The sequence below is a fragment of the Coregonus lavaretus genome (assembly GCF_964263955.1).
Source record: "Coregonus lavaretus genome assembly, contig: HAP1_SCAFFOLD_1586, whole genome shotgun sequence".
In the NCBI taxonomy this organism is placed as follows: domain Eukaryota; kingdom Metazoa; phylum Chordata; class Actinopteri; order Salmoniformes; family Salmonidae; genus Coregonus; species Coregonus lavaretus.
In genome coordinates this window covers 67,501-92,819 of record NW_028157585.1, presented here as the reverse complement: position 1 = coordinate 92,819, position 25,319 = coordinate 67,501, and the positions used below count along the sequence as shown (strand labels likewise).

The window sequence follows — 25,319 nt, the reverse complement described above, 5'->3', positions numbered from 1 at the left end:
TCTCTCTCATTTAATTGGATCCAGAACACAAGTTCTTTACTGGTGGAACACTCAAACATTTCTCTTGGAAAATGTCATTTTCTCACTCCCTCTCTCTCTCTCTCTCTCTCTCTCTCTCTATCTCTCTCTCTCTCTCTCTCTCTCTCTCTCTCTCTCTCTCCTCTCTCTCTCTCTCTCTCTCTCTCTCTCTCACTTTCTCTCTTTCTTCATCACTTTCTCTTGTCTCAAGTGCTAATGGGCCGTCCCTCTAGCATTCCCTTAATCTCTCCCTACACTACCATACCTCTGTCTGTCTGTCTCTTTCGCTCTCGCTCTCTCCCTCTCTTTCTTAATGTCTTTGTCTGCGTCTCTCTCTTTCCTTCTTTCACTCTTCCATTCCCTCTCTCTCTCTCTCCTTCCAGTCCTGATCCACCCTAGTGTGCAGGCCGTCTCCTGCCGAGCCAACAATAACAGAATAACATTGGGTTCTGGAAAAGATACATGGGCTAATAAGAATTTATAAAGTGTGTGGACACAAATGTTCCCGCTCACGTTTGCACATCGGGCCGCTTCAGACCTCAGCCGAAACCAGATTCTCTCCATCCCTCCCTCTCCTTTTTCCATGTTCCGTATTTCCTTCCTTTAAGGATGTGTATTCTTGTAACTCAGGATGATGGCAAAACGCTAACAGAGAGGCATTCTCCGTGATACCAAGCCCTCAGTCTGCTTCCCAAACAGCACCCTATTCCCTAGTGCACTAAATAGGGAATAGGGTTGCCATTTGGGACGAAGTCTGTGTGTGCTCTGCCCGCTCCAGCAGATTATTTATCTAGGAGAAGTTCAATCGATCTTGTCCCCTATTGTGGGTATTTTATAGCGTGCCACAGCCCAAAACCAATAGCCCCATCGTCGCACCGCGAGGAACATTAGATCTGGTAAGAGCACGAGGCGGGTGATGATGGTGGCCCCGCAGGGTGTGTGTGTGTGTGTGAGGGGGTGCAGACAGTCCTGCTAAAGGCACCTATCCCCTTACATGGTACTGCCAGCGTCTACTGAGTCCATCTGTGTCTGCCCACACCTCTCTCTCTTTCGCACACACACACGCGCGCACACACACACACACTGGGTCACAATTCACACACAATGTACCACCAAAACCCCACCTTGAGATGCCTCTTCCACCACCTAATCCAAGCATAAATAGCTGCCTCTCCATAGATCATCATTAGGCAGTACCATGGGCATGTCTGTGGTAGCGGGGGTAGACAGTGGGAGTATAGAACCTCCTTTACGGCGACAGTGTCTCAGTGTTTCAGAACTTTCTGAGATATCTTTAGAGGTGCGTTGAATAGCTCTATTCATCCACCAGCATACCATCAACCAGCCCAACTGTGGGGTATCCTGTGAGTCGTTTTTTTAATCATTCCTCTGTGATGAGATGTAATGGAATTGATGGTGTAAGATGTTGTGCTCATTCAGCTGTTGCATGTTCTGACCTTCATCCTCATCATCACTGTCTCACTACTCACCTCCTCCTCCTCCTCCTCCTCCTCCTCCTCATCTCCCTCTCCTCCTCCTCCTCCTCCTACCTCCTCATCTCCCTCACCTCCTCCTCCTCCTCCTCCTCCTCATCTCCCTGTCCTCCTCCTCCTCCTCCTCCTCATCTCCCTCACCTCCTCCTCCTCCTCCTCCTCCTCCTCTCCTCCTCCTCCTCCTCCTCATCCCCCTCTCCTCCTCCCCCTCTCCTCCTCCTCCTCCTAATCCCCCTCTCCTCCTCCTCCTCCTCCTCTACAGATCATTCCCCCTCTCCTGGACCTGAACCAGAACCGCAGTAAGCTGAAGATGTATATCGGCCACCTGAGAGACCTGTGTCAGGAGAGAGACCCCCAGATCCTGCAGGCCCTGACCCCTCCCTCCTCCTACCACCCGCTCTCAACACACCGCCTGGGAGACAGAGCTACACAATATGACCCCAGAGCAGGTAGGACTCTGACCGTAACCCCTGACCCCTGACCCCTACCACCTCTCCCAACACAGGAGCATTCCCAATACTAGAGTTTTTCAGAGCCGGATGGTGTTGGCATGTCTATGTCCTGATTCCCTCTGGACTGGGTTCTTATTCAATCAAACCAATGACAATCATTCAATTTACATTACATTAAGCAATAAGGGCCTGCTGTGTTTACACAGTTCAGTAGACCTAGTAGCACACACAGACACACACACACACACACACACACACACCGTTAGGGAGTCTTTCAACTCCTATACAAAGTCACAGAAGAAAGCTGTCTATAACAGAAAGATACATTGAAGGAACCTTTCTCTACGTGTTCTGTACGTGTACAGAAAACTCCCCAACTGCCAAAACAGAGTTTACTTGCAGGAAAATAAAATAAAATATCTTAAATATTATTTGTTCTTCGGCCAAATGGTTGTCATCGGGTAGCCGACATGAAAAAATAAATGCTTTTCAATATTGTCGTCTGGAGCCAACCCCCCCCCCCTCCCACCCCCCCCAGCCCAGCTAGAAAACAGTCCAGTATTGTGGAGAGGTTTTGGCACCATGGTCTCAGATCACTCCCTTCTTCCTCCTGAGAGAAGCCTGTTGTTTTAGCAGGAGTATAATGTATATCTAGACTTCCAGACAATTTATATTCCCTGCTCTTACAAAACCCAACAAAACCTTACAAATGACTGTGAAGCTGGGAAGAGCTGACCCCTGTACTAATCTAAGTGTCCATTTACAGACAATTTACTGTGGTGGGCTGAGGGTGGGGCTGGAGATGGGGCTGGGGATGAGCATGGGGCTGGAGATGAGGATGGGGCTGGGGATGAGGATTAGGATGAGGATTAGGATGGGGCTGGGGGATGAGGATTAGGATGAGGATGAGGATGGGGATGAGGATGAGGATGAGGATGGGGCTGGGGATGAGGATGAGAATTAGGATGGGGCTGAGGATGAGGATTAGGATGAGGATGAGGATGAGGATGGGGATGAGGATGAGGATGAGAATTAGGACGGGGCTGAGGATGAGGATTAGGATGAGGATGAGGAGGAGGATGGGGATGAGGATGAGGATGAGGATGGGGATGAGGATGGGGATGAGGATGGGGATGGGGATGAGGATGGGGCTGAGGATGAGGATGGGACTAGGGACGAGGATGAGAATTAGGATGGGGCTGAGGATGAGAATTAGGATGGGGCTGAGGATGAAAATTAGGATGAGGATGGGGATGAGGTTGGGGATGAGGATGGGGATGAGGATGGGGCTGGGGATGAGGATGGGGATGAGGATGAGGATGAGGATGGGGATGAGGATGGGGATGAGGATGGGGCTGAGGATGAGAATGAGGATGGGGATGAGGATGAGGATGGGGATGAGGAGGAGGATGGGGCTGGGGATGAGGATGAGGATGGGGCTGAGGATGAGAAGGAGGATGGGGATGAGGATGGGGATGAGTATGGGGATGAGGATGAGGATGAGGATGAGGAGGAGGAGGATGAGGATGGGGATGAGGAGGAGGATGGGGCTGAGGATTAGGATGGGTCTGGGGATGAGGATGAGGATGAGGATGGGATGAGGATTAGGATGGGGCTGGGGATGAGGATGAGGATTAGGATGGGGCTGAGGATGAGGATGGGGATGAGGATGGGGCTGGGGATGAGGATGAGGATTAGGATGGGGCTGAGGATGAGGATGAGGATGAGGATGGGGATGAGGATGAGAATGGGTCTGGGGATAGTTATGTGTAATGTGGTGACTATAGAGGATAGAAGTGAGGAGTAGACAGTTGTACATTAGGGATGGAGAGAGAGAGAGAGAGTTAGGTGATGCTGACTCCTCCGTCTCCTCAGTCTCCTCTTCTGTTTAGCTTCAACACTTCTTTCCTTCTCTCCCCTCCCCCCTCTCCCACCCTCTTTCTCTGTATCTCTCTCATTGTGTATCAGTCTCTCTTTCCCCTCACTCTCATCTTCTTATCCTTCTACAGCCTTCTACTGTAATTATATGTTTTCCTCCCTCCTCCTCCTCCTCTCCCTCCTCCTCCTCCTCCTTCCTCCTCCTCCTCCTCTCCTCCCTCCCCCTCCTCCTCCTTCCTCCAGTTAAGGAGAGGCTTGGTGTCGTTTTGGGGGTTTTCTTTAGTAAAGAGTGAAACTGTAAATGAGACTAATAAAATACTCTATATTGGCCTATTTACTTTCTCTAGTGACACATTCCACTCTATAAAGACAGACTAATGACATTTACACAGAGTAGGGCCTATGAGAGGCACACACTACATTTATGGGTGTAGTGTTGTAACGTCAGAGTGGGGCTGGGGTGAGACGAGGCTAGGAGCAGGGACCAGGACACATGTCTCTAATAATCAATTGGTGTCAAATCAAAGTGCCAAAATAAGTGGATTTCACTCACCCGCACTGTAACCACTTCACTGCCAAATCTGTCTCTGTTATTTCATAGGACTAATAGGAAGTGGAAGGGTTCCTCGCTAGAGCATGGTTTAGCTATTTCCTGGGTTGTATTTGTTACACGTCCTCTCTTCCACTCCTCTTCTCCCTGTCTCGTCTCCTCTCTCTCTCCCTCTCTCCTCTTCTCCCTGTCTCGTCTCCTCTCTCTCCCTCTCTCCTCTTCTCCCTGTCTCGTCTCCTCTCTCTCTCCCTCTCTCCTCTTCTCCCTGTCTCGTCTCCTCTCTCTCTCCCTCTCTCCTCTTCTCCCTGTCTCGTCTCCTCTCTCTCTCCCTCTCTCCTCTCCTCCCTGTCCCGTCTCCTCTCTCTCCCTCTCTCCTATCCTCCCTTCACTCGAGGCCAACCTGCCAGCTTTCATTTAGGCCGGTTGACATGGTTACGGGTGTGTTTTCTGACGCTCAATGTAAACGCTAAATTATTCATATTTCAAATTCTGGAAAAGTTGGCCTCCGTTTCTACGAAACATAAATGTTGCATATATTTCCAAACTCCCACTGGTCCATATTGAAAACATATGAAATACCAGAGAAAACATTTGACATATGGGATACATACATAGAGGATAGCTAGCTAGCCTAAGCTACATTACTGTACCCCACTAACTAACACAGCCATGTTATGATGGAGAGCTCAGCCAAATAGCCAGGGGTGACAAAACTTTGTCCCACACACACACACACACACACACACACACACACACACACACACACCACATCCATCCGTGACGGTACGTCAACAGTACGGGTCTCCAGAGGGACAACAACAGGGATCAGTTTGAGATGTGGTTGCTGAATGTAATACAACACCATGTCACTGTGACTGATCACATCCATGACCTTTCTGTCCCCTGCCTCCCTCCTTCTCCTCCCTCCCTCCCCTCCCTCCCCTCCTTCTTCTCCTTCCTCCTTCCCCTCCTTCTCCTTCCTCCTTTCTCTCTGATGTATGCTGTTCATCTGTAAGGAGATCAGGTCAACTGTGGGGGGGAGGGGGGGGGGGAGATATATAGAGAGAGAGGGGGGAGAGAAAGAGAGAGAGGAGGGGAGAGAGAGAGCAAAAGACAGAGAGCGAGAGAAAAGCTAGAGGGAGGGAGAGAGAGAGAGAGAGAGAGCGACAGAGGGAGCGAGAGAGACAGAGAGAAGGAGAGAGAGAGAGAGCGACAGAGGGAGGGAGAGAGAGGGAAGAGAGAGAGAGAGAGACAGAGAGAGAGAGGGAGAGAGAGAGCGACAGAGGGAGGGAGAGAGAGGGAAGAGAGAGAGAGAGAGACAGAGAGAGAGAGGGAGAGAGAGAGCGACAGAGGGAGCGAGAGAGACAGAGAGAGAGAGAGAGGGAGCGAGAGAGACAGAGAGAGGGAGGGAGAGAGAGAGCGACAGAGGGAGCGAGAGAGACAGAGAGAGGGAGGGAGAGAGAGAGTGACAGAGGGAGGGAGAGAGAGGGAAGAGAGAGAGACAGAGAGAGAGAGGGAGAGAGAGAGAGCGAGGGAGCAAGAGGGAGCGACGGAGGGAGAGGGAGAGAGGAGGGAGGTCTTAAATTAACATGCAGGATGACTTCAGTCCTGACAGCTGGCGATAACAAGCAGAACATGTGTGTTTTCACTACAGGGTGTGTAGTGGAGACAGTTTATACACAACACACACACACAGTCACACACACACACACACCGTCACACCGTCGGAAACACTGGTATGTTAGTTTGTGTGTGTGTGTGTGTGTGTGTGTGTGTGTACCCTCCCCCACCACTCAGCTTGTCAGCAGACAGCTGTATCTCTGACAGTGTGATGATGTTGTATTAACACCATAGCTAGTCACACCCACACCTTTCCTTTTAAAGACTCCATACACGTTAATGCTATTTGTGGAGTCTTGATCAGCAGGCCTCGTCAAGTTAACACATGATGATGGAGTCTTGATCAGCAGGCCTCGTCAAGTTAACACATGATGATGGAGCTTTTCTTTCGCCTGGTAGCTTGTGTTTTAACCAACCACTCTGGAGTTCATTCCATAGTCCTCTGTACTTCATTGCCATTTGTTGTTGCCTATCTACATTTAGTAGTTCAAATATGTTCAGTTTCATAAAAACTGATCCTAGACCAACTTCTCCAGAACTTCAAATGATTTGAGTGATTGTCCAGAGCCTCGCCACATGACAGGGGAGTGTGTATACACTGTCTCCATCCAGGCCTCGGAGTGAAGGATGAGGTAGGAGACAAGGAGAGAGAAAAAGAGAGAGAGGTGGGAGAGAGTGCTCAAAGACATTGCTCCTGCATGTTTCAGCATGTTTTTACAAAAAATATAGATTTAGAGTTAGATAAACTTGGATTCTTTGGCAGGGACATATACGGGATGCTACCCTCCACAACATAACCTTCATTCCAAACCACAACTCCAAACCTACAACCTGATTTTGGGCAGAATTACCTGGAATTACCTGGAAGGCTTTCTACTACCAAGGATGACTATTCCCAAACTATACAGCAAATGCTCTGGCAAACAAACAGAAACCTGAGAACACCATCCAACCTGGAACTGAGTGAGTCATGTTTAGTCTGAAGCTATTTTTTACTTTCGAAAACCAAGAAGAAAAATACATTACAATGATATATTTTACTATATAAGGACTGAATGCTAAGGCTACCAAGCTTGCTAGTACAAAGCGATACAACTTCAATTAGCACTGACGTGTGAAGTGAGAGGTGTCAAAGCCCTTGAGCCCAACAATGGCAGGAGAGTCGCACAGTCTACACCAACCAAATGGAGAGGCCTTAGAAGCAACCCCACGCTGTTCAGAGGTCATTAAAATACAGTACCCTCTGAATGTAAAGAATGATAAGACACGAAAAGAGTACAAAATGAAGCTCCTTATGGGAAATCAGGAGACACTTTTTGCTGACTTTTACAAAAATGGGAACATAAGCAACCTTATCTTCCACACAGACCATCCCTTGGCATGGCACAGTGCTATACTAGCACACTACCCCTCTGTTAAGAGGGGGGGTGTTAGCGATGGGTGGAAACTCAGGATACTAGACAACGAGGACTCTGAGTCATCTAATATAAATCTCTATAAATCTGGAACAGTATTGGTACAGGGCAACACCAAACAGTTCCAGCTGGACTTTCACATAATCAAAGAAATAGCTCAGCAGGAGAAGCTCTCCCTTGAGAAAGATACCCCTACCCTGAGCGGGTCAGACCAGACGTCTTCATTAAATAACCCCACAGAGCAACCCCAAGCAGAAAGTCAACTTCCCAGCACAGAGTACTAATCCCTCATTGAAATGAAGGATAAATTCACCCAGCTGGAGGTAAAGCAGGTGGAGCTGGAACAGCAGGTGAACACACTCCAGTCAGCACAGACCCAGACAACAGTCCAGCACAACAACACCCCCTTAACTAGACCTGGAGAGCTGGATGTAGAGAGAGACATGTCTGTACTCTGGACTGTGGTGAGATAACATCAACAGGAGAAAGAGCATGAGCAGGAGAAGAACAGAGCACTAGAGGAGAGGATCAGAGTGCTGGAGGAGAAGGTGAGAATGATGACGGGTGACAGAGAACAACCCATTAGAGTGCTGGCCACCCCCGCAGAGAAGCCAGCAGAACAGCCCACCTCAGATCCTGGCCTAAGTCTTGACACCGCAGCAGAACAGTACACCCTAGACCCTGACCATAGCCTCGACATCACAGCCAGACAAACAAATGAAGAACCCCAAGCCCTGGGGACCCCAACCCCTCTGAGCAACCCCCCTGTCAGCCACCCTGATCGCCCTCATGACGACCCCCCCACACCCACTGAGGACATACACAAGCCACAGATTGTACTCCTTATGGACTCAAACGGGAAATACATACAAGAAAATAAACTTTTTCCCAAACACACAGTGTCTAAACTCTGGTGTCCAAAACCCCAGCACGCCCTTCTGTCTGAGGATCAACTACGATCACCCAGCCACATAATAATACACACAGGCACAAACGACCTGAGAACACAGCAGGAAAGTGTGGCCACAGCACTCAAGGGAGTGATAGAAAAAGCTTTTTCTACTTTCCCCAACACACAAGTGGTTATCTCAACCCTGCTACCACGAAAAGACTTCCACCTTGCTACCATACAGCAGGTAAATGCAAGTATTTCCTGTGACTGTGCCTCAAAACCTAATGTCTACCTGGCCCACCACTCCACCCTGGACGTGAACAGCCTTTAGGACCAGGTCCACCTATACAAGGCAGCAGCGCCCACCTTCGCCCGGACCCTAAAGGATATCGCCCTCAACCGCAGACCCAACACCTCACACAGGAGCAACAGATCAACAGACACCCCGCGCAGACCAGCGAGACACTCTCCCAGACCTACACACAGAGGACCCCCGCCGAGAGGACCTACATCCAGACCACAGCACCATCAGCCATATCTACACCCCCACCCCCACCAATTAACACCACCCCAAGTCAACCATGCCCACACCCCATTTAGGCCCCCTCAGATCAGACCTATTCCCCTCCTACCCACCCCATGCCCCCCACTCCCGCAAAGAGGGCCTCAACATGAAAGTCACACATACGCCCAGGCCGTGAGCAGGCAAACAGGCCCAACCCCTACTCTTACACTAGCCCAAGCCAATGGCATGGACCAGATGCTCAGTAGGCTCTGCTCACAATTACTGGCCTGAGGCCATACCACACGACCAACAACATTAGACACTTTATGGAACACAAAGCCTTCACTATTTCATCCTGGAATATTAAATTAATCAAAACAGGAACATTTTACATTTGGCTAGAAATTCAAAAGGAAATGATCTCAACAGAGAAAAATGTCCTCCTGTGTGCTACCTATATCCCCCCACTAGAATCCCCATACTTTAATGAAGAGCTTCTCCATCCTGGAGGGGGAAATCAATCATTTCCAGACCCAGGGACATGTACTAGTCTGTGGCGACCTAAATGCCAGAACTGGACAAGAACCTGGCACCCTCAGCACACAGGGGGACACACACTTACCTGGAGGTGAAAGCATTCCCTCCCCCATATGCCCCCCTAGGCACAACTACGACAACATAACCAACAAAAATGGGACACAACTCCTGCAGCTCTGTCGCACGCTGGGTATGTACATAGTCAATGGTAGGCATCGAGGGGACTCCTATGGTAGGTACACCTATAGCTAATCTCTTGGCAGTAGTACTGTAGACTACTTTATCACTGACCTCAACCCAGAGTCTCTCAGAGCGTTCACAGTCAGCCCACTGACACCCCTATCAGACCACAGCAAAATCACAGTCTACTTGAACAGAGCAATACTCAATCATGAGGCATCAAAGCCAAAGGAACTGAGTAATATTAAGAAATGCTATAGGGGGAAGGAAAGTAGTGTCGAAACCTACCAGAAAATAATTAGGCAACAACAAATTCAATCCCTTTTAGACAACTTCCTGGAGAAAACGTTCCACTGTAATAGTGAAGGTGTAAACTTGGCAGTAAAACCTAAACAGTATATTTGACCTCTCAGCTTCTCTATCAAATCTAAAAATCTCTAACAGAAAACCGAAGAAAAGTAACAACAGTGACAAATAGTTTGATGAAGAATGCAAAAACCTAAGAAAGAAATTGAGAAACCTATCCAACTGTCACGCCCTGGCTCTGGGGACTCTTAAATGTTGAGCCAGGGTGTGGACTTGTTATGTTTAGTTTTCTATGTTTGTTTTCTAGATCGTGTATATCTATGTTGGCCAGGGTGGTTCCCAATCAGAGACAGCTGTAGCTCGTTGTCTCTGATTGGGGACCATACTTAGGCAGCCTTTTGGCATTTTAGTTTTGTGGCATCTTGTTCCGTAAGGTTTGCTTTGTATTAACCTAGGACTTCACGTATCGTTTGGTTTGTTGTTTTGTTCGTGTAAGTACTTATTTAAATGTACGCTATTCACACTGTGCCTTGGTCCGTGTCTTCTCATAACGATCGTGACAGAAGATCCCACCAAAGGAGGACCAAGCAGCGTGTCCAGGAACAGACAGCCTGGACTTGGGAGGAGATCCTGGACAGGAAGGGATCCTGGACTTGGGAAGAGATCCAGGCCGGAATGGATCACCGTCCTTGGGAGGAGACTGTGGAGGCGCGTTACAGAGAGGAGCAGCGGCAACGCAGTGGGTACCGGCCGAGGAGGAAGCCCGAGAGACTGCCCCAATAATTTTTTTGGGGGGCTAAAAGGGCAGGCTCCGTGTTATGCAGAGCCACGTACTGTGCCGCGAGTGTTCCGGCACAGTCCTGTACGTCCTGTGCTAGCACCACACACGTGTCGTGCTAATGTGGGCATGCAGCCAGGACGGGGTGTGCCGGCTCAACGCTCGTGGCCTCCAGTACCCCTCCTCGGTCCCGTATATCCTGCGCCAGTGCCACGTGCTGTAGCGCCAGTACGAGTGCACAGCCCTGTACGTCCTGTGCTGATGCCTCACACATATTGTGTGGAAATAGGCATTCAGCCAGGACGGGTTGTGTCAGCTCTCCGCTCCAGACCTCCAGTCCGCCTCCACAGTCCGGCCCGGCCCGTTCCAGCTCCCCGCACCAAGCCTATGGTGCGTGTTCCCAGTCCAGCCCGGCCCGTTCCGGCTCCCCGCACCAAGCCTATGGTGCGTGTTCCCAGTCCAGCCCGGCCTGTTCCTGCTCCCCGCACCAAGCCAGTGGTGCGCGTCGCCAGCCCGGTCCGGCCTGTTCCTGTCCCTCGCACCAAGCCTGTGGTGCGCGTCGTCAGCCCGGTCCGGCCTGTTCCTGTACCTCGCACCAAGCCTGTGGTGCGCGTCGTCAGCCCGGTCTGGCCCGTTCCTGTCCCTCTCACCAAGCCTGTGGTGTGCGTCGCCAGCCCGGTCCGGCCTGTTCCTGCTCCCCGCACCAAGCCAGTGGTGCGCGTCGTCAGCCCGGTCCGGCCCGTTCCTGCTCCCCGCACCAAGCCAGTGGTGCGCGTCACCAGCCCGGTCCGGCCTGTTCCTGCTCCCCGCACCAAGCCTGTGGTGCGCGTCGTCAGCCCGGTCCGGCCCGTTCCTGCTCCCCGCACCAAGCCAGTGGTGCGCGTCGTCAGCCCGGTCCGGCCCGTTCCTGCTCCCCGCACCAAGCCAGTGGTGCACGTCATCAGTCCGGCACACCGGCCCGTGCCTCCACCGGTGTCCAGTCCAGCTCCGGCCAGCGGGACCAGACCAGGGGCGCTACGGGGGGTAGAAGGAGAGTGGTGGTCACGCCCGGAGCCGGAGCCGCCTCCGAGGTGGAATGCCCACCCGGCCCCTCCCCTGTTGTGTTTGGTTGGCGCGGTCGCAGTCCGCGCCTTTGGGGGGGGGGGGGGGGGGGGGGTACTGTCACGCCCTGGCTCTGGGGACTCTTAAATGTTGAGCCAGGGTGTGGACTTGTTATGTTTAGTTTTCTATGTTTGTTTTCTAGATCGTGTATATCTATGTTGGCCAGGGTGGTTCCCAATCAGAGACAGTTGTAGCTCGTTGTCTCTGATTGGGGACCATACTTAGGCAGCCTTTTGGCATTTTAGTTTTGTGGGATCTTGTTCCGTAAGGTTTGCTTTGTATTAACCTAGGACTTCACATATCGTTTGGTTTGTTGTTTTGTTCGTGTAAGTACTTATTAAAATGTACGCTTATCACGCTGCGCCTTGGTCCGTGTCTTCTCATAACGATCGTGACACCAACCAAAAACATAGAGACCAAGAAAACCTGAGTCTACGCCTTCACTATGGTGAATCACTAAAACAATACAGAAATACACTACGGAAAAAGAAGAAACAGCATGTCAGAAATCAGCTCAATGTAATTGAAGAATCCATAGACTAACCACTTCTGGGAAAATTCGAAAAAACTAAACAAACAACAACACGAAGAGCTATCTATCCAAAACGGAGATGTATGGGTAAACCACTTCTCCAATCTTTTTGGCCCTATAACAAAGAACAAACAGCAAAAAATATATACATGATCAAATGCAAATCTTAGAATCAACTATTAAAGACTACCAGAACCCACTGGATTCTCCAATTACATTGAATGAACTACAGGACAAAATACAAACCCTCCAACCCAAAAAGGCCTGTGGTGTTGATGGTATCCTAATTGAAATTATAAAATATACAGACCACAAATTCTTATTGGCTATACTTAAACTCTTTAACATCATCCTTAGCTCTGGCATCTTCCCCAATATTCGGAACCAAGGACTGATCACCCCAATCCATAAAAGTGGAGACAAATTTGACCCCAATAATTACCATGGTATATGCGTCAACAGCAACCTTGGGAAAATCCTCTGCATTATCTTTAACAGCAGACTAGTTCATTTCCTCAGTGAAAACAATGTACAGAGCAAATGTCAAATTGGCTTTTTACGAAATTACCGTACGACAGACCACGTATTCACCCTGCACACCCTAATTTACAAACAAACAAACCAAAACAAAGGCAAAGTCTTCTCATGCTTTGTTGATTTCAAAAAAGCTTTTGACTCAATTTGGCATGAGGGTCTGCTATACAAATTGATGGAAAGTGGGGTTGGGGGGAAAAACATACAACATTATGAAATCCCTGTACACAAACAACCAGTGTGCGGTTAAAATTGGCAAAAAACACACACATTTCTTTCCTCAGGGCCGTGGGGTGAGACAGGGATGCAGTTTAAGCCCCACCCTCTTTAACATATATATCAACGAATTGGCGAGGGCACTAGAACAGTCTGCAGCACCCGGCCTCATCCTACTAGAATCTGAAGTCAAATGTCTACTGTTTGCTGATGATCTGGTGCTTCTGTCACCAACCAAGGAGGGCCTACAGCAGCACCTAGACCTTCTGCACAGAATCTGTCAGACCTGGGCCCTGACAGTAAATCTCAGTAAGACTAATATAACAAAGACAAAAATAATGGTGTTCCAAAAAAGGTCCAGTTGCCAGGACCACAAATACAAATTCCATCTAGACACCGTTGCCCTAGAGCACACAAAAAACGATACATACCTCGGCCTAAACATCAGCGCCACAGGTAACTTCCACAAAGCTGTGAACGATCTGAGAGACAAGGCAAGAAGGGCCTTCTATGCCATCAAAAGGAACATAGAATTTGACATACCAATTAGGATCTGGCTAAAAATACTTGAATCAGTTATAGAACCCATTGTCCTTTATGGTTGTGAGGTCTGGGGTCCGCTCACCAACCAAGAATTCACAAAATGGGACAAACACCAAATTGAGACCCTGCATGCAGAATTCTGCAAAAATATCCTCAGTGTACAACGAAAAACATCAAATAATGCATACAGAGCAGAATTAGGCAGATACCCGCTAATTATCAAAATCCAGAAAAGAGCCGTTCAATTCTATAACGACTTTAAAGGAAGCGATTCCCAAACCTTCCATAACAAAGCCATCACCTACGGAGAGATGAACTTGGAGAAGAGTCCCCTAAGTAAGCTGGTCCTGGGGCTCTGTTCACAAACACAAACAGACCCCACAGAGCCCCAGGACAACAACACAATTATACCCAACCAAACCATGAGAAAACAAAAAGAGAATTACTCTTTAACAAAAAAACAGAGCATGCTATTTGGCTCTAAACAGAGAGTACACAGTGGCAGAATACCTGACCACTGTGACTGACCCAAACTTAAGGAAAGCTTTGACTATGTACAGACTCAGTGAGCATAGCCTTGCTATTGAGAAAGGCCGCCGTAGGCAGACCTGGCTCTCAAGAGAAGACAGGCTATGTGCACACTGCCCACAAAATGACGTGGAAACTGAGCTGCACTTCCTAACCTCCTGCCAAATGTATGACCATATTAGAGACACATATTTCCCTCATATTACAGAGATCCACAAAGAATTCAAAAACAAACCCAATTTTGATAAACTCCCTTATCTACTGGGTGAAAAACCACAGTGTGCCATAACAGCAGCAAGATTTGTGACCTGTTGCCACAAGAAAAGGGCAACCAGTGAAGAACAAACACCATTGTAAATACAACCCATTGTAACGATCGTTGACACATGATGAAGCGGACCAAGGCGCAGCGTTGAATGTGAACATATTATTTATTAGAATGATCACCCGATCAAAACAACGACGTGACAGTCAATGGTCAATACACAACCAAACACGAACAAAATCCCACAAACCCGAATGAAAAACAGACAGTTAAATATGGCTCCCAATCAGAGACAACCCACGACAGCTGACACTCGTTGCCTCTGATTGGGAGTCACTCTGGCCAACATAGAAATAAACACCCATAGATCTACACACCCTGGCTCAACATAACAGTGTCCCCAGAGCCAGGGCGTGACAGTACCCCCCCCTAAAGGCGCGGACTCCGACCGCGTCAACCAAAACCCACAGGGGAGGGACCGGGTGGGCACTCCGCCTAGGCGGCGGATCCGGCTCCGGGCCTGATCCCCGCTCCCTCTCCAACCCCCCAAAGTACCCCTGGTCCGGTCTGGCCCCGCTGGCCGGAGCTGGACTGCACACTGGTGGAGCGGATTGCTCTAGCTCCGGCGTGAAGCATCTGACCGGTGCCGGACCAGCCACCGGTGGAACAGGCACGGGCCGTGCCGGACTGACGACGCACACCACTGGCTTGGTGTGGGGAGCAGGAGCGGGCCGAGCCGGGCTGTCGAAGCGCACCCCTGACTTGGTGCGGGGAACAGGCACGGGCCGTGCCGGACTGACGACGCACACCACTGGCTTGGTGTGGGGAGCAGGAGCGGGCCGAGCCGGGCTGTCGAAGCTCACCCCTGACTTGGTGCGGGGAGCAGGAACGGGCCGAGCCGGGCTGTCGAAGCGCACCACTGACTTGGTGCGGGGAGCAGGAACGGGCCGAGCCGGGCTGTCGAAGCGCACCCCTGACTTGGTGCGGGGAGCAGGAATGGGCCGGACTGGGCTGGCGACGCGCACCGTAGACTTGGTGCGAGTGGCAGGAACAGGCCGGACCGTACTGGGAACACACACCACTGGCCCTACGTGGGGATCAGGAACAGGCCGGACCGGACTGGCAACACACGCCAGTACCTCTCGCCGTGCCTCTACATCCTCCCTCCCCCTGGTGACCAGTGACTCCCGTAACCTAGCGGCCTCCTGCTGCCCCGTCGTCCACGGCGTTAGCCCCCCCCTAAACATTTTCTGGGCGTCTCCCCTACCCGTGGACCAGGTCTCCATGTCCCTCGCCAGCCTTTCGCCCTTCTGCCACAAGGTCAAGCCCTTCTCTTCCTCACTCGGCTTGACCCAGTCGAGGAGGCGAAGGAGATCTGTTAGGGATCTCCCTGGCGATGGCTCCTGGACACGCTGCTTGGTCACATCTTGGTGGGATTTTCTGTAACGATCGTTGACACATGATGAAGCGGACCAAGGCGCAGCGTTGAATGTGAACATATTATTTATTAGAATGATCACCCGATCAAAACAACGACGTGACAGTCAATGGTCAATACACAACCAAACACGAACAAAATCCCACAAACCCGAATGAAAAACAGACAGTTAAATATGGCTCCCAATCAGAGACAACCCACGACAGCTGACACTCGTTGCCTCTGATTGGGAGTCACTCTGGCCAACATAGAAATAAACACCCATAGATCTACACACCCTGGCTCAACATAACAGTGTCCCCAGAGCCAGGGCGTGACACCCATATTTATGTTTATTTATTTTCCCATTTGTACTTTAACTATTTGCACATTGTTACAACACTGTATATATACATAATATGACATTTGAAATGTCTTTATTCTTTTGGAACTTCTGAGTGTAATATTTACTGTTAATATTTATTGTTTATTTCACTTTTGTTTACTATCTACTTCACTTGCTTTGGCAATGTTAACACACGTTTCCCATGCCAATAAAGCCCTTAAATTGAAATAGAATTGAAATTGAATTGAGAGAGAGACTCTCAAGGACAGAAAGGCTAATAGATTACTTTTATTGCAGAACCTGAAGTCATTAATATTCAATTCAATATATTCATAAATCCTGACACTTCAACACAGACACGCCTTAATATAAAACTAAAATGTGTGAAATACTGCACGTCTATTAAGTGACTATTGATTAACCAGACTGATTGAGCGAAACTCCACTTCCTCTATATATAATCTATGACGGTGTGCTATTTTTGTCACGCTCTGGCTCCGGGACTTTGTATGTTGAGCCAGGGTGTGTTCGTTTTGTTGTGTTTGGTTTGGTTTTGGTTGTGTTTCCTTGTTTGGTCGTGTGACTCCCAATCAGTGGTAACGAGTGTCAGCTGTCGGCTCGTTATCTCTGATTGGGAGCCATATTTAAACTGTCAGTGTTCACCTTAGTGTTGTGGGTTTTTGTTCCGTATTCAGTCTTTGTCACTGTGGACTTCACGTATCGTCATTGTTTGTTGTTTTGGCATTGAGTACTTTAATTTAATAAAGTCATGTTCACTCAACGCGCTGCGCTTTGGTGTCATTCGTCAGACGATCGTGACAGAAAAACCCACCGTACCAGGACCAAGCAGCGTGTCCAGGAGCCAAGGGTCTGGACATGGGAGGAGATTTTGGAAGGTAAAGGGTCTTGGACTTGGGAGGAGATCCTGGATGGGATGGATCGCCGGCCATGGAGTAAAACAGTGGAGAGGCGACTGAGAGAGGAGCAACGGCGTCAGCAGGGCCATCGTCGGAAGGACGAGAGGCAACCCCAAAAAGTTTTTTGGGGGGGGCACATGGCTTGGGCGGCTGGGCAGCAGGAGGCTGCCACAGGGAGACGTGGAGAGAAGGCTACCGGATTACGGGAGCCATTGGCGAGTAGAGGGAGGGAAGTAGTTGAGGCACGGCGTGAGAGACTGAGGTGTGTTACCAGTCCGATCCGGCCCGTTCCTGATCCCCGGTTAAGGCCAGTGGTGTGTGTTCCCAGTATGGACCGGCCTGTTCCTACTCCACGCACCAAGTCCACGGTGTGCGTCGCCAGCCCAGCCCGGCCTGTTCCTGCTCCACGTACCAGACCTACGGTGTGCGTCGCCAGCCCAGCCCGGCCTGTTCCTGCTCAACGCACAAAGCCTACGGTGTGCGTCGCCAGCCCAGCCCGGCCTGTTCCTGCTCAACGCACAAAGCCTACGGTGTGCGTCGCCAGCCCAGCCCGGCCTGTTCCTGCTCCAAGCACAAAACCTACGGTGTGCGTCGCCAGTCCAGCCCGGCCTGTTCCTGCTCCACGCACAAAACCTACGGTGTGCGTCGCCAGCCCAGCCCGGCCTGTTCCTGCTCCACGCACAAAACCTACGGTGTGCGTCGCCAGCCCAGCCCGGCCTGTTCCTGCTCAACGCACAAAGCCTACTGTGTGCGTCGCCAGCCCAGCCCGGCCTGTTCCTGCTCAACGCACAAAGCCTACGGTGTGCGTCGCCAGCCCAGCCCGGCCTGTTCCTGCTCAACGCACAAAGCCTACGGTGTGCGTCGCCAGCCCAGCCCGGCCTGTTCCTGCTCCACGCACAAAACCTACGGTGTGCGTCGCCAGCCCAGCCCGGCCTGTTCCTGCTACTCGCGCCAAGCCAAGGGTGCGAGTCGTCAGCCTGGTCCAGCCCATTCCTGCTACTCGCACCAAGCCAAGGGTGCGAGTCGTCAGCCTGGTCCAGCCCGTTCCTGCTACTCGCACCAAGCCAGGGGTACGAGTCGTCGGCCTGGTCCAGCCCGTTCCTGTTACTCGCACCAAGCCAAGGGTGCGAGTCGTCAGCCTGGTTCAGCTCGTCCCTGCTACTCGCACCAAGCCAAGGGTGCGAGCCGTCAGCCTGATCCAGCCCATTCCTACTACTCGCACCAAGCCAGGGATGCGAGTCGTCAGCCTGGTGAGGTCCGGTCCGGCTCCACGCATCAAGCCTAGGGTGCGTATCGTCAGCCAGGTCCGGTCCGTTCCTGCCTCACGCGCCAAGCCAGGGGTGCGCGTCGTCAGTCCAGATCCTACCAGCTGGGTCAGATCGGACCGGGGGCGCTACGGGGGGATTGAAGAAGGGTGGTGGTCAAGCCCGGAGCCGGAGCCGCCTCCGAGGAGTAATGCCCACCCAGCCCTCCCCTGTTTGGGGTTTTTGAGGCGCGGTCGCAGTCCGCGCCTTTAGGGGGGGGTACTGTCACGCTCTGGCTCCGGGACTTTGTATGTTGAGCCAGGGTGTGTTCGTTTTGTTGTGTTTGGTTTGGTTTTGGTTGTGTTTCCTTGTTTGGTCGTGTGACTCCCAATCAGTGGTAACGAGTGTCAGCTGTCGGCTCGTTATCTCTGATTGGGAGCCATATTTAAACTGTCAGTGTTCACCTTAGTGTTGTGGGTTTTTGTTCCGTATTCAGTGTTTGTCACTGTGGACTTCACGTATCGTCATTGTTTGTTGTTTTGGCATTGAGTACTTTTAATTTAATAAAGTCATGTTCACTCAACGCGCTGCGCTTTGGTCTCATTCGTCAGACGATCGTGACAATTTTAGTGTGGTCTTAAAGACTTTGTGTTCATGACAGTTGTGTTAATGTCTGCGTCTGAACACCCTGTGAACAGCTCTAACACAATAAAACAACATCACAGCTGTACAGAGAGGAAAGGCAGTCAGGGAAAGTGGCTCATAAAACCCACACTGACCACACCAGAGGAGAGGGACTGACACACTAGCAGAGGGGAGTAATGGGGTGGTCTGGCTGAGAGAGATGGGAAGGGTGTGTGTGTTTGTGTGTTTGACTGATGTGTATATCTGAGTCTGGATCTGTGTGTGAGAGACTGTGTAATGGCTGGTTGGTTGTTGTGTGGGTCACTATGCTAGATGAGGTATATCTGGGCTGTGAGGAGCTGAGTGAGAGGAGAGCGGGGAAGGACTGAGACAGGGCCGGAGCGGCCGCATGGCGCCTGTACTGATGTTCTGGTGGCGGCATGGCACTGCCCAGGGTCCTGGTGGGTTTGGACCGGGCTGGCCGCCCTTCAGATAAAGGGATAGACGGAGAGAGCAAGCGAGCGTGAGAAAGAAACCCCAGTTCTGTGCCACCATGCCTCTCCTCCAGTACCAGTCCAGTGTAATACCAGTCCAGTGTAATACCAGTCCAGTGTAATACCAGTCCAGTGTAATACCAGTCCAGTGTAATACCAGTCCAGTGTAATACCAGTCCAGTGTAATACCAGTCCAGCACTTTAAAAGCCTCTATAAAAACACTGTTAATTAGGAGATTAATTTTTTTTTTTAATCCCTGGCCTCCCTCTTTTCCCCTGGCCTCCCTCTTTATCCCTGGCCTCCCTCTTTTCCCCTGGCCTCCCTCTTTTTAATTCCTGGCCTCCCTCTTTTCCCCTGGCCTCCCTCTTTTCCCCTGGCCTCCCTCTTTATCCCTGGCCTCCCTCTTTTCCCCTGGCCACCCTCTTTTCCCCTGGCCTCCCTCTTTATCCCTGGCCTCCCTCTTTTTAATTCCTGGCCTCCCTCCTTTTTTCCCCTGGCCTCCCTCTTTTTTTCCCCTGGCCTCCCTCTGTTTTCCCCTGGCCTCCCTCTGTTTTCCCCTGGCCTCCCTTCTTTTCTCCTTTATTCTTCTGTCTCTCCCTCCTTTTCTCAGTGAGACTGTGAGTATGACTGACAGACGGAGATGAGTCTAGTCTCTGTACACTGTGGGGTTATTATGGGGCTGTACACTGGGGGGTTATTATGGGCTGTACACTGTGGGGTTATTATGGGGCTGTACACTGTGGGGCTATTATGGGGTTATACACTGTGGGGTTATTATGGGGCTGTACACTGTGGGGTTATTATGGGGCTGTACACTGTGGGGCTATTATGGGCTGTGTGCTCTGTGGGGTTATTATGGGATGTGTGCTCTGTGCTGTTATCAGGCCAGGTGGTCTAGCTGTCACCAGCTGGCTGTCTAATCAGTGTGACGAGCACCTGGGAGAAGGGTTGAGAGACCCCTGGGGACACTGATAGAGGGGGTGGGAGACCCCGGGCGAACCTGGGGGCCACTGCCTCAGTGACCAGGGGAGAGGAGGGGGGAGGGAGGGAGGGAGGTAGGTAGGGAGGGAGGGAGGGAAGGAAGGAAGGAAGGAAGGAAGGAAGGAAGGAAGGAAGGAAGGAAGGAAGGAAGGAAGGAAGGAAGGAAGGAAGGAAGGAAGGAAGGAAGGAAGGAAGTATAATTGATTTAAGTGAAAGCTCCCCTGTGCCAGCTACACATGCACGTACATAGCACATACTCCCTTGTTCATGTGTTCCCCCAGAGAGCCAGGTTATTAAAAGGCTAAAGCCTGATGCACATGGGCACACACACACACACACACACACACACACACACACACACACACACACACACACACACACACACACACACAGTGTACAACCCCATAACACACAGGCACACACAGGCATGTATGCTAATGTGACAGGAGGGAGGGAGAGAAGGGGGGAGGAAGGGGGTGAGAGAGGGAGGATGGTTTATGAGTGATGCCACTCCCTCAGGGACAGACAGGTGATTAAAGCTCACGTAGCTCGGGGAGAGAAGTGTGTGTGTGTGTCTCGTCTCTGGAATGAACAACTGTCATTCCGTCTCATCACACACAACAAAGGCATCTCAACGACTAGAGTGCTTAGAATTCATTTTCAAATTAATTGATTTCTCATCACATTTCTCTCTATGTTAATGTCCATCCATTAAGACTGAATCAGCCTATTCTCTCTCATTCTCCCCCAGACTCCTCCCATTCCCCCCTTCTCCCCTGTTCTCCCACTCAACACCCACCACCCTCTGTAGTTAACCTGAGATGAACTGCCAAACCCACCACATTCTCCAATACTGAGCTTTTTCAAATTAGCCTTTTTCAAAGGAACACAGCTTGTCCTCTTCTCATAGTGTCATAATGGCCAATATGGGAAGAATGACTCCCTAAATGACAATTGAAGTAACTGGCCTCCGCTTCAAACCAAAAGTGCTACTAATAAACGCCCAGCTCTGACCGCCATCTTTAGAGGGAAGGAGAGTGGGGGAGAAAAAGAGAGATGGGGAAAGAGAGTGAGAGAGAGAGAGAGAGAGAGAGAGAGAGAGAGAGAGAGAGAAAGGAAGGAAAATGCAGAGAGATAGGAAAAGAGTCTGTGAGGTTGGCCCACTAGTGCCACCTTTCTTTCTCTCTCTCTCTCTCTCTCTCTCTCTCTCTCTCTCTCTCTCTCTCTCTCTCTCTCTCTCTCTCTCTCTCTCTCTCTCTCTCTCTCTCTCTCTCTCTCTCTCTCTCTCTCTCTCTCTCTCTCTCTCTCTCTCTCTCTCTCCCTCCCTCTCTTTCTCTCTCTCTACCTCTTCTCTCTCCCTCTCCATCCCTCTTTCCAGCACATTCCTCCTCAGCAGTGGAAAAAGGCTATTTCCACAGGCATGGATATGTGTGAAAGCGCTCAGCTAGGGTTGTCAGAGGACCCACTCAGGCCCCGTCTCACTCTGCCAGTGCAGTTTAATCATATAAAACACCTCTAATGCGGCGTCCTAAATGGTACCCTATAGTAGGCCCATGTTGGAAGAAATAAAAGGATATATTAGAAAATAACTGAATGATTAAAACACGGGCTTGAGGAGTGATGGAGAGGTTTTGGGAGTGTGGAGCCAAATAAAACAGGACGATACTTAGAGAGGTTTATTGTGATTGCGAAACGCTGTTGAGTTTGATCATTAGGGTTGTGTTCTGTGGGCCTGGGTTGGGACTTTTATTGATAGTCTAGAGACGTCAAAACCAGCTCTGAAAGTATACTTACACTCGCTGGAAAGAGATGCTATGGTGTGGACCAGGAGGGGAAGAGGGAGAGGTTGAGAAAGAAAGAGAGAGAGAGAGAAAGTAAGAAAGGGAGAGTGAAAAAGGTGAAAAGAGAGCAAATTGTCAGAGAAATATACTGGCTGTTATTCCTATAGATTATCATGGAGTTGTCAGAGAAATATACTGGCTGTTATTCCTATAGATTATCATGGAGTTGTCAGAGAAATATACTGGCTGTTATTCCTATATATTATCATGGAGTTGTCAGAGAAATATACTGGCTGTTATTCCTATATATTATCATGGAGTTGTCAGAGAAATATACTGGCTGTTATTCCTATAGATTATCATGGAGTTGTCAGAGAAATATACTGGCTGTTATTCCTATAGATTATCATGGAGTTGATTGGAATAGAACTCTCACTGTAAAAAATGATGGATTGTTCATATGAGAGTACTGCTCCTCCCTGTCCATACCAATACACTGACTACTCACACACAAACACACACACACACAAACACACCCACTGCACGTCCCTGTCTATACCATTACACTGACTACTCACAAACACACCCACTCCACGTCCCTGTCCCATAACATTGAACAGACATTAGTGGCTAAATGGAGTCATTATTAAACGTTACATTTCCCCCTCCTCTCATCCCATTGACTTTCTATTAACTTACTATTGAAGACTGATGTCTATGGTTCTGGCACTGGTCTGTCATGCCACAGTGACTAGTCCTATTAAGTCCTATTGATTATAGAAAGACACTCAGGAGCCTTCTGATAGGTAACGTCTAATAGAAAATAACGTTTATGAAGAGGAGAGAAGAGAAGCTTACTTTTTAAAAGAACAACTTTACCATAACTCTTCTTTAGAAACCTGTTAAAAAGGATTTAACAGACTGGCATTTCCTAGGTAACTTGTGTGTGTGTGTGTGTGTGTGTGTGTGTGTGTGTGTGTGTGTGTGTGTGTGTGTGTGTGTGTGTGTGTGTGTGTGTGTGTGTGTGTGTGTGTGTGTGTGTGTGTGTACAGGACCCCTAGAAGAAGATAGACTTGGGCTGAGCTGGTTGCTAAGGTGTCTGTGATATCATCACCTCACTGCTTTGCACATGTACCTGTATCACCATGCTGTGCTGCCTCGCGGCTCACACCCTGTCATAGCACACACTCACACACACACACGCACAGGTTTAAGACACGCACACACTGTCAGAGCTAGAGCGAGCTGAGGTGGAAGATGCAGTGACATCGACAAACACAGCTCTGAGACACACACACAGCGCTGTGAGACACACTCCATCTGAAGTCTTAAACCCAGGGAGCGTTAAGTGTGAAATACACTCAAAGGCTTCTGATTTCACCCCTGCTGAAGTCAAGCCACACACACACACACACTCACACACACCCTCACCCTCAGTCTCAGCTTCTCTCTGCCTCTCTGAGCACTGAAGCACATGTGCCAATACATCACCAGTCTCTTTCTGTCTGTCTGTATCCTACAGGCCTAGACTCTCTCTGTCTGTATCCTACAGGCCTAGACTCTCTCTGTCTGTATCCTACAGGCCTAGACTCTCTCTGTCTGTATCCTACAGGCCTAGACTCTCTCTGTCTGTATCCTACAGGCCTAGACTCTCTCTGTCTGTATCCTACAGGCCTAGACTCTCTCTGTCTGTATCCTACAGGCCTAGACTCTCTCTGTCTATATCCTACAGGCCTAGACTCTCTCTGTCTGTATCCTACAGGCCTAGACTCTCTCTGTCTGTATCCTACAGGCCTAGACTCTCTCTGTCTGTATCCTACAGGCCTAGACTCTCTCTGTCTGTATCCTACAGGCCTAGACTCTCTCTGTCTGTATCCTACAGGCCTAGACTCTCTCTGTCTGTATCCTACAGGCCTAGACTCTCTCTGTCTGTATCCTACAGGCCTAGACTCTCTCTGTCTGTATCCTACAGGCCTAGACTCTCTCTGTCTGTATCCTACAGGCCTAGACTCTCTCTGTCTGTATCCTACAGGCCTAGACTCTCTCTGTCTGTATCCTACAGGCCTAGACTCTCTCTGTCCATATCATACAGGCCTAGACTCTCTCTGTCTGTATCCTACAGGCCTAGACTCTCTCTGTCTGTATCCTACAGGCCTAGACTCTCTCTGTCTGTATCCTACAGGCCTAGACTCTCTCTGTCTATATCCTACAGGCCTAGACTCTCTCTGTCTGTATCCTACAGGCCTAGACTCTCTCTGTCTATATCCTACAGGCCTAGACTCTCTCTGTCTGTATCCTACAGGCCTAGACTCTCTCTGTCTGTATCCTACAGGCCTAGACTCTCTCTGTCTGTATCCTACAGGCCTAGACTCTCTCTGTCTGTATCCTACAGGCCTAGACTCTCTCTGTCTGTATCCTACAAGCCTAGACTCTCTCTGTCTGTATCCTACAGGCCTAGACTCTCTCTGTCTATATCCTACAGGCCTAGACTCTCTCTCTCTGTATCCTACAGGCCTAGACTCTCTGTCTGTATCCTACAGGCCTAGACTCTCTCTGTCTGTATCCTACAGGCCTAGACTCTCTCTGTCTGTATCCTACAGTCCTAGACTCTCTCTGTCTGTATCCTACAGGCCTAGACTCTCTCTGTCTGTATCCTACAGGCCTAGACTCTCTCTGTCTGTATCCTACAAGCCTAGACTCTCTCTGTCTGTATCCGACAGGCCTAGACTCTCTCTGTCTATATCCTACAGGCCTAGACTCTCTCTCTCTGTATCCTACAGGCCTAGACTCTCTGTCTGTATCCTACAGGCCTAGACTCTCTCTGTCTGTATCCTACAGGCCTAGACTCTCTCTGTCTGTATCCTACAGTCCTAGACTCTCTCTGTCTGTATCCTACAGGCCTAGACTCTCTCTGTCTGTATCCTACAGGCCTAGACTCTCTCTGTCTGTATCCTACAGGCCTAGACTCTCTCTGTCTGTATCCTACAGGCCTAGACTCTCTCTGTCTGTATCCTACAGGCCTAGACTCTCTGTCTGTATCCTACAGGCCTAGACTCTCTCTGTCTCTATCCTACAGGCCTAGACTCTCTCTGTCTGTATCCTACAGGCCTAGACTCTCTCTGTCTGTATCCTACAGGCCTAGACTCTCTCTGTCTGTATCCTACAGGCCTA

At 50.0% G+C, this 25,319-nt stretch overlaps 1 protein-coding gene across 1 annotated transcript in view; it reads left to right on the top strand.

The window, feature by feature from the left end:
• Positions 1-1,776: 1,776 nt before the first annotated feature.
• LOC311125235 (uncharacterized protein) overlaps positions 1,777-25,319 on the top strand; it is a gene marked incomplete at its 3' end in the record, with an annotated part of 52,032 nt that continues 28,489 nt past the window's right edge. Inside the window, exon 1 of the mRNA XM_084199287.1 lies at positions 1,777-1,960. The remainder of the gene's footprint in view (positions 1,961-25,319) is intronic.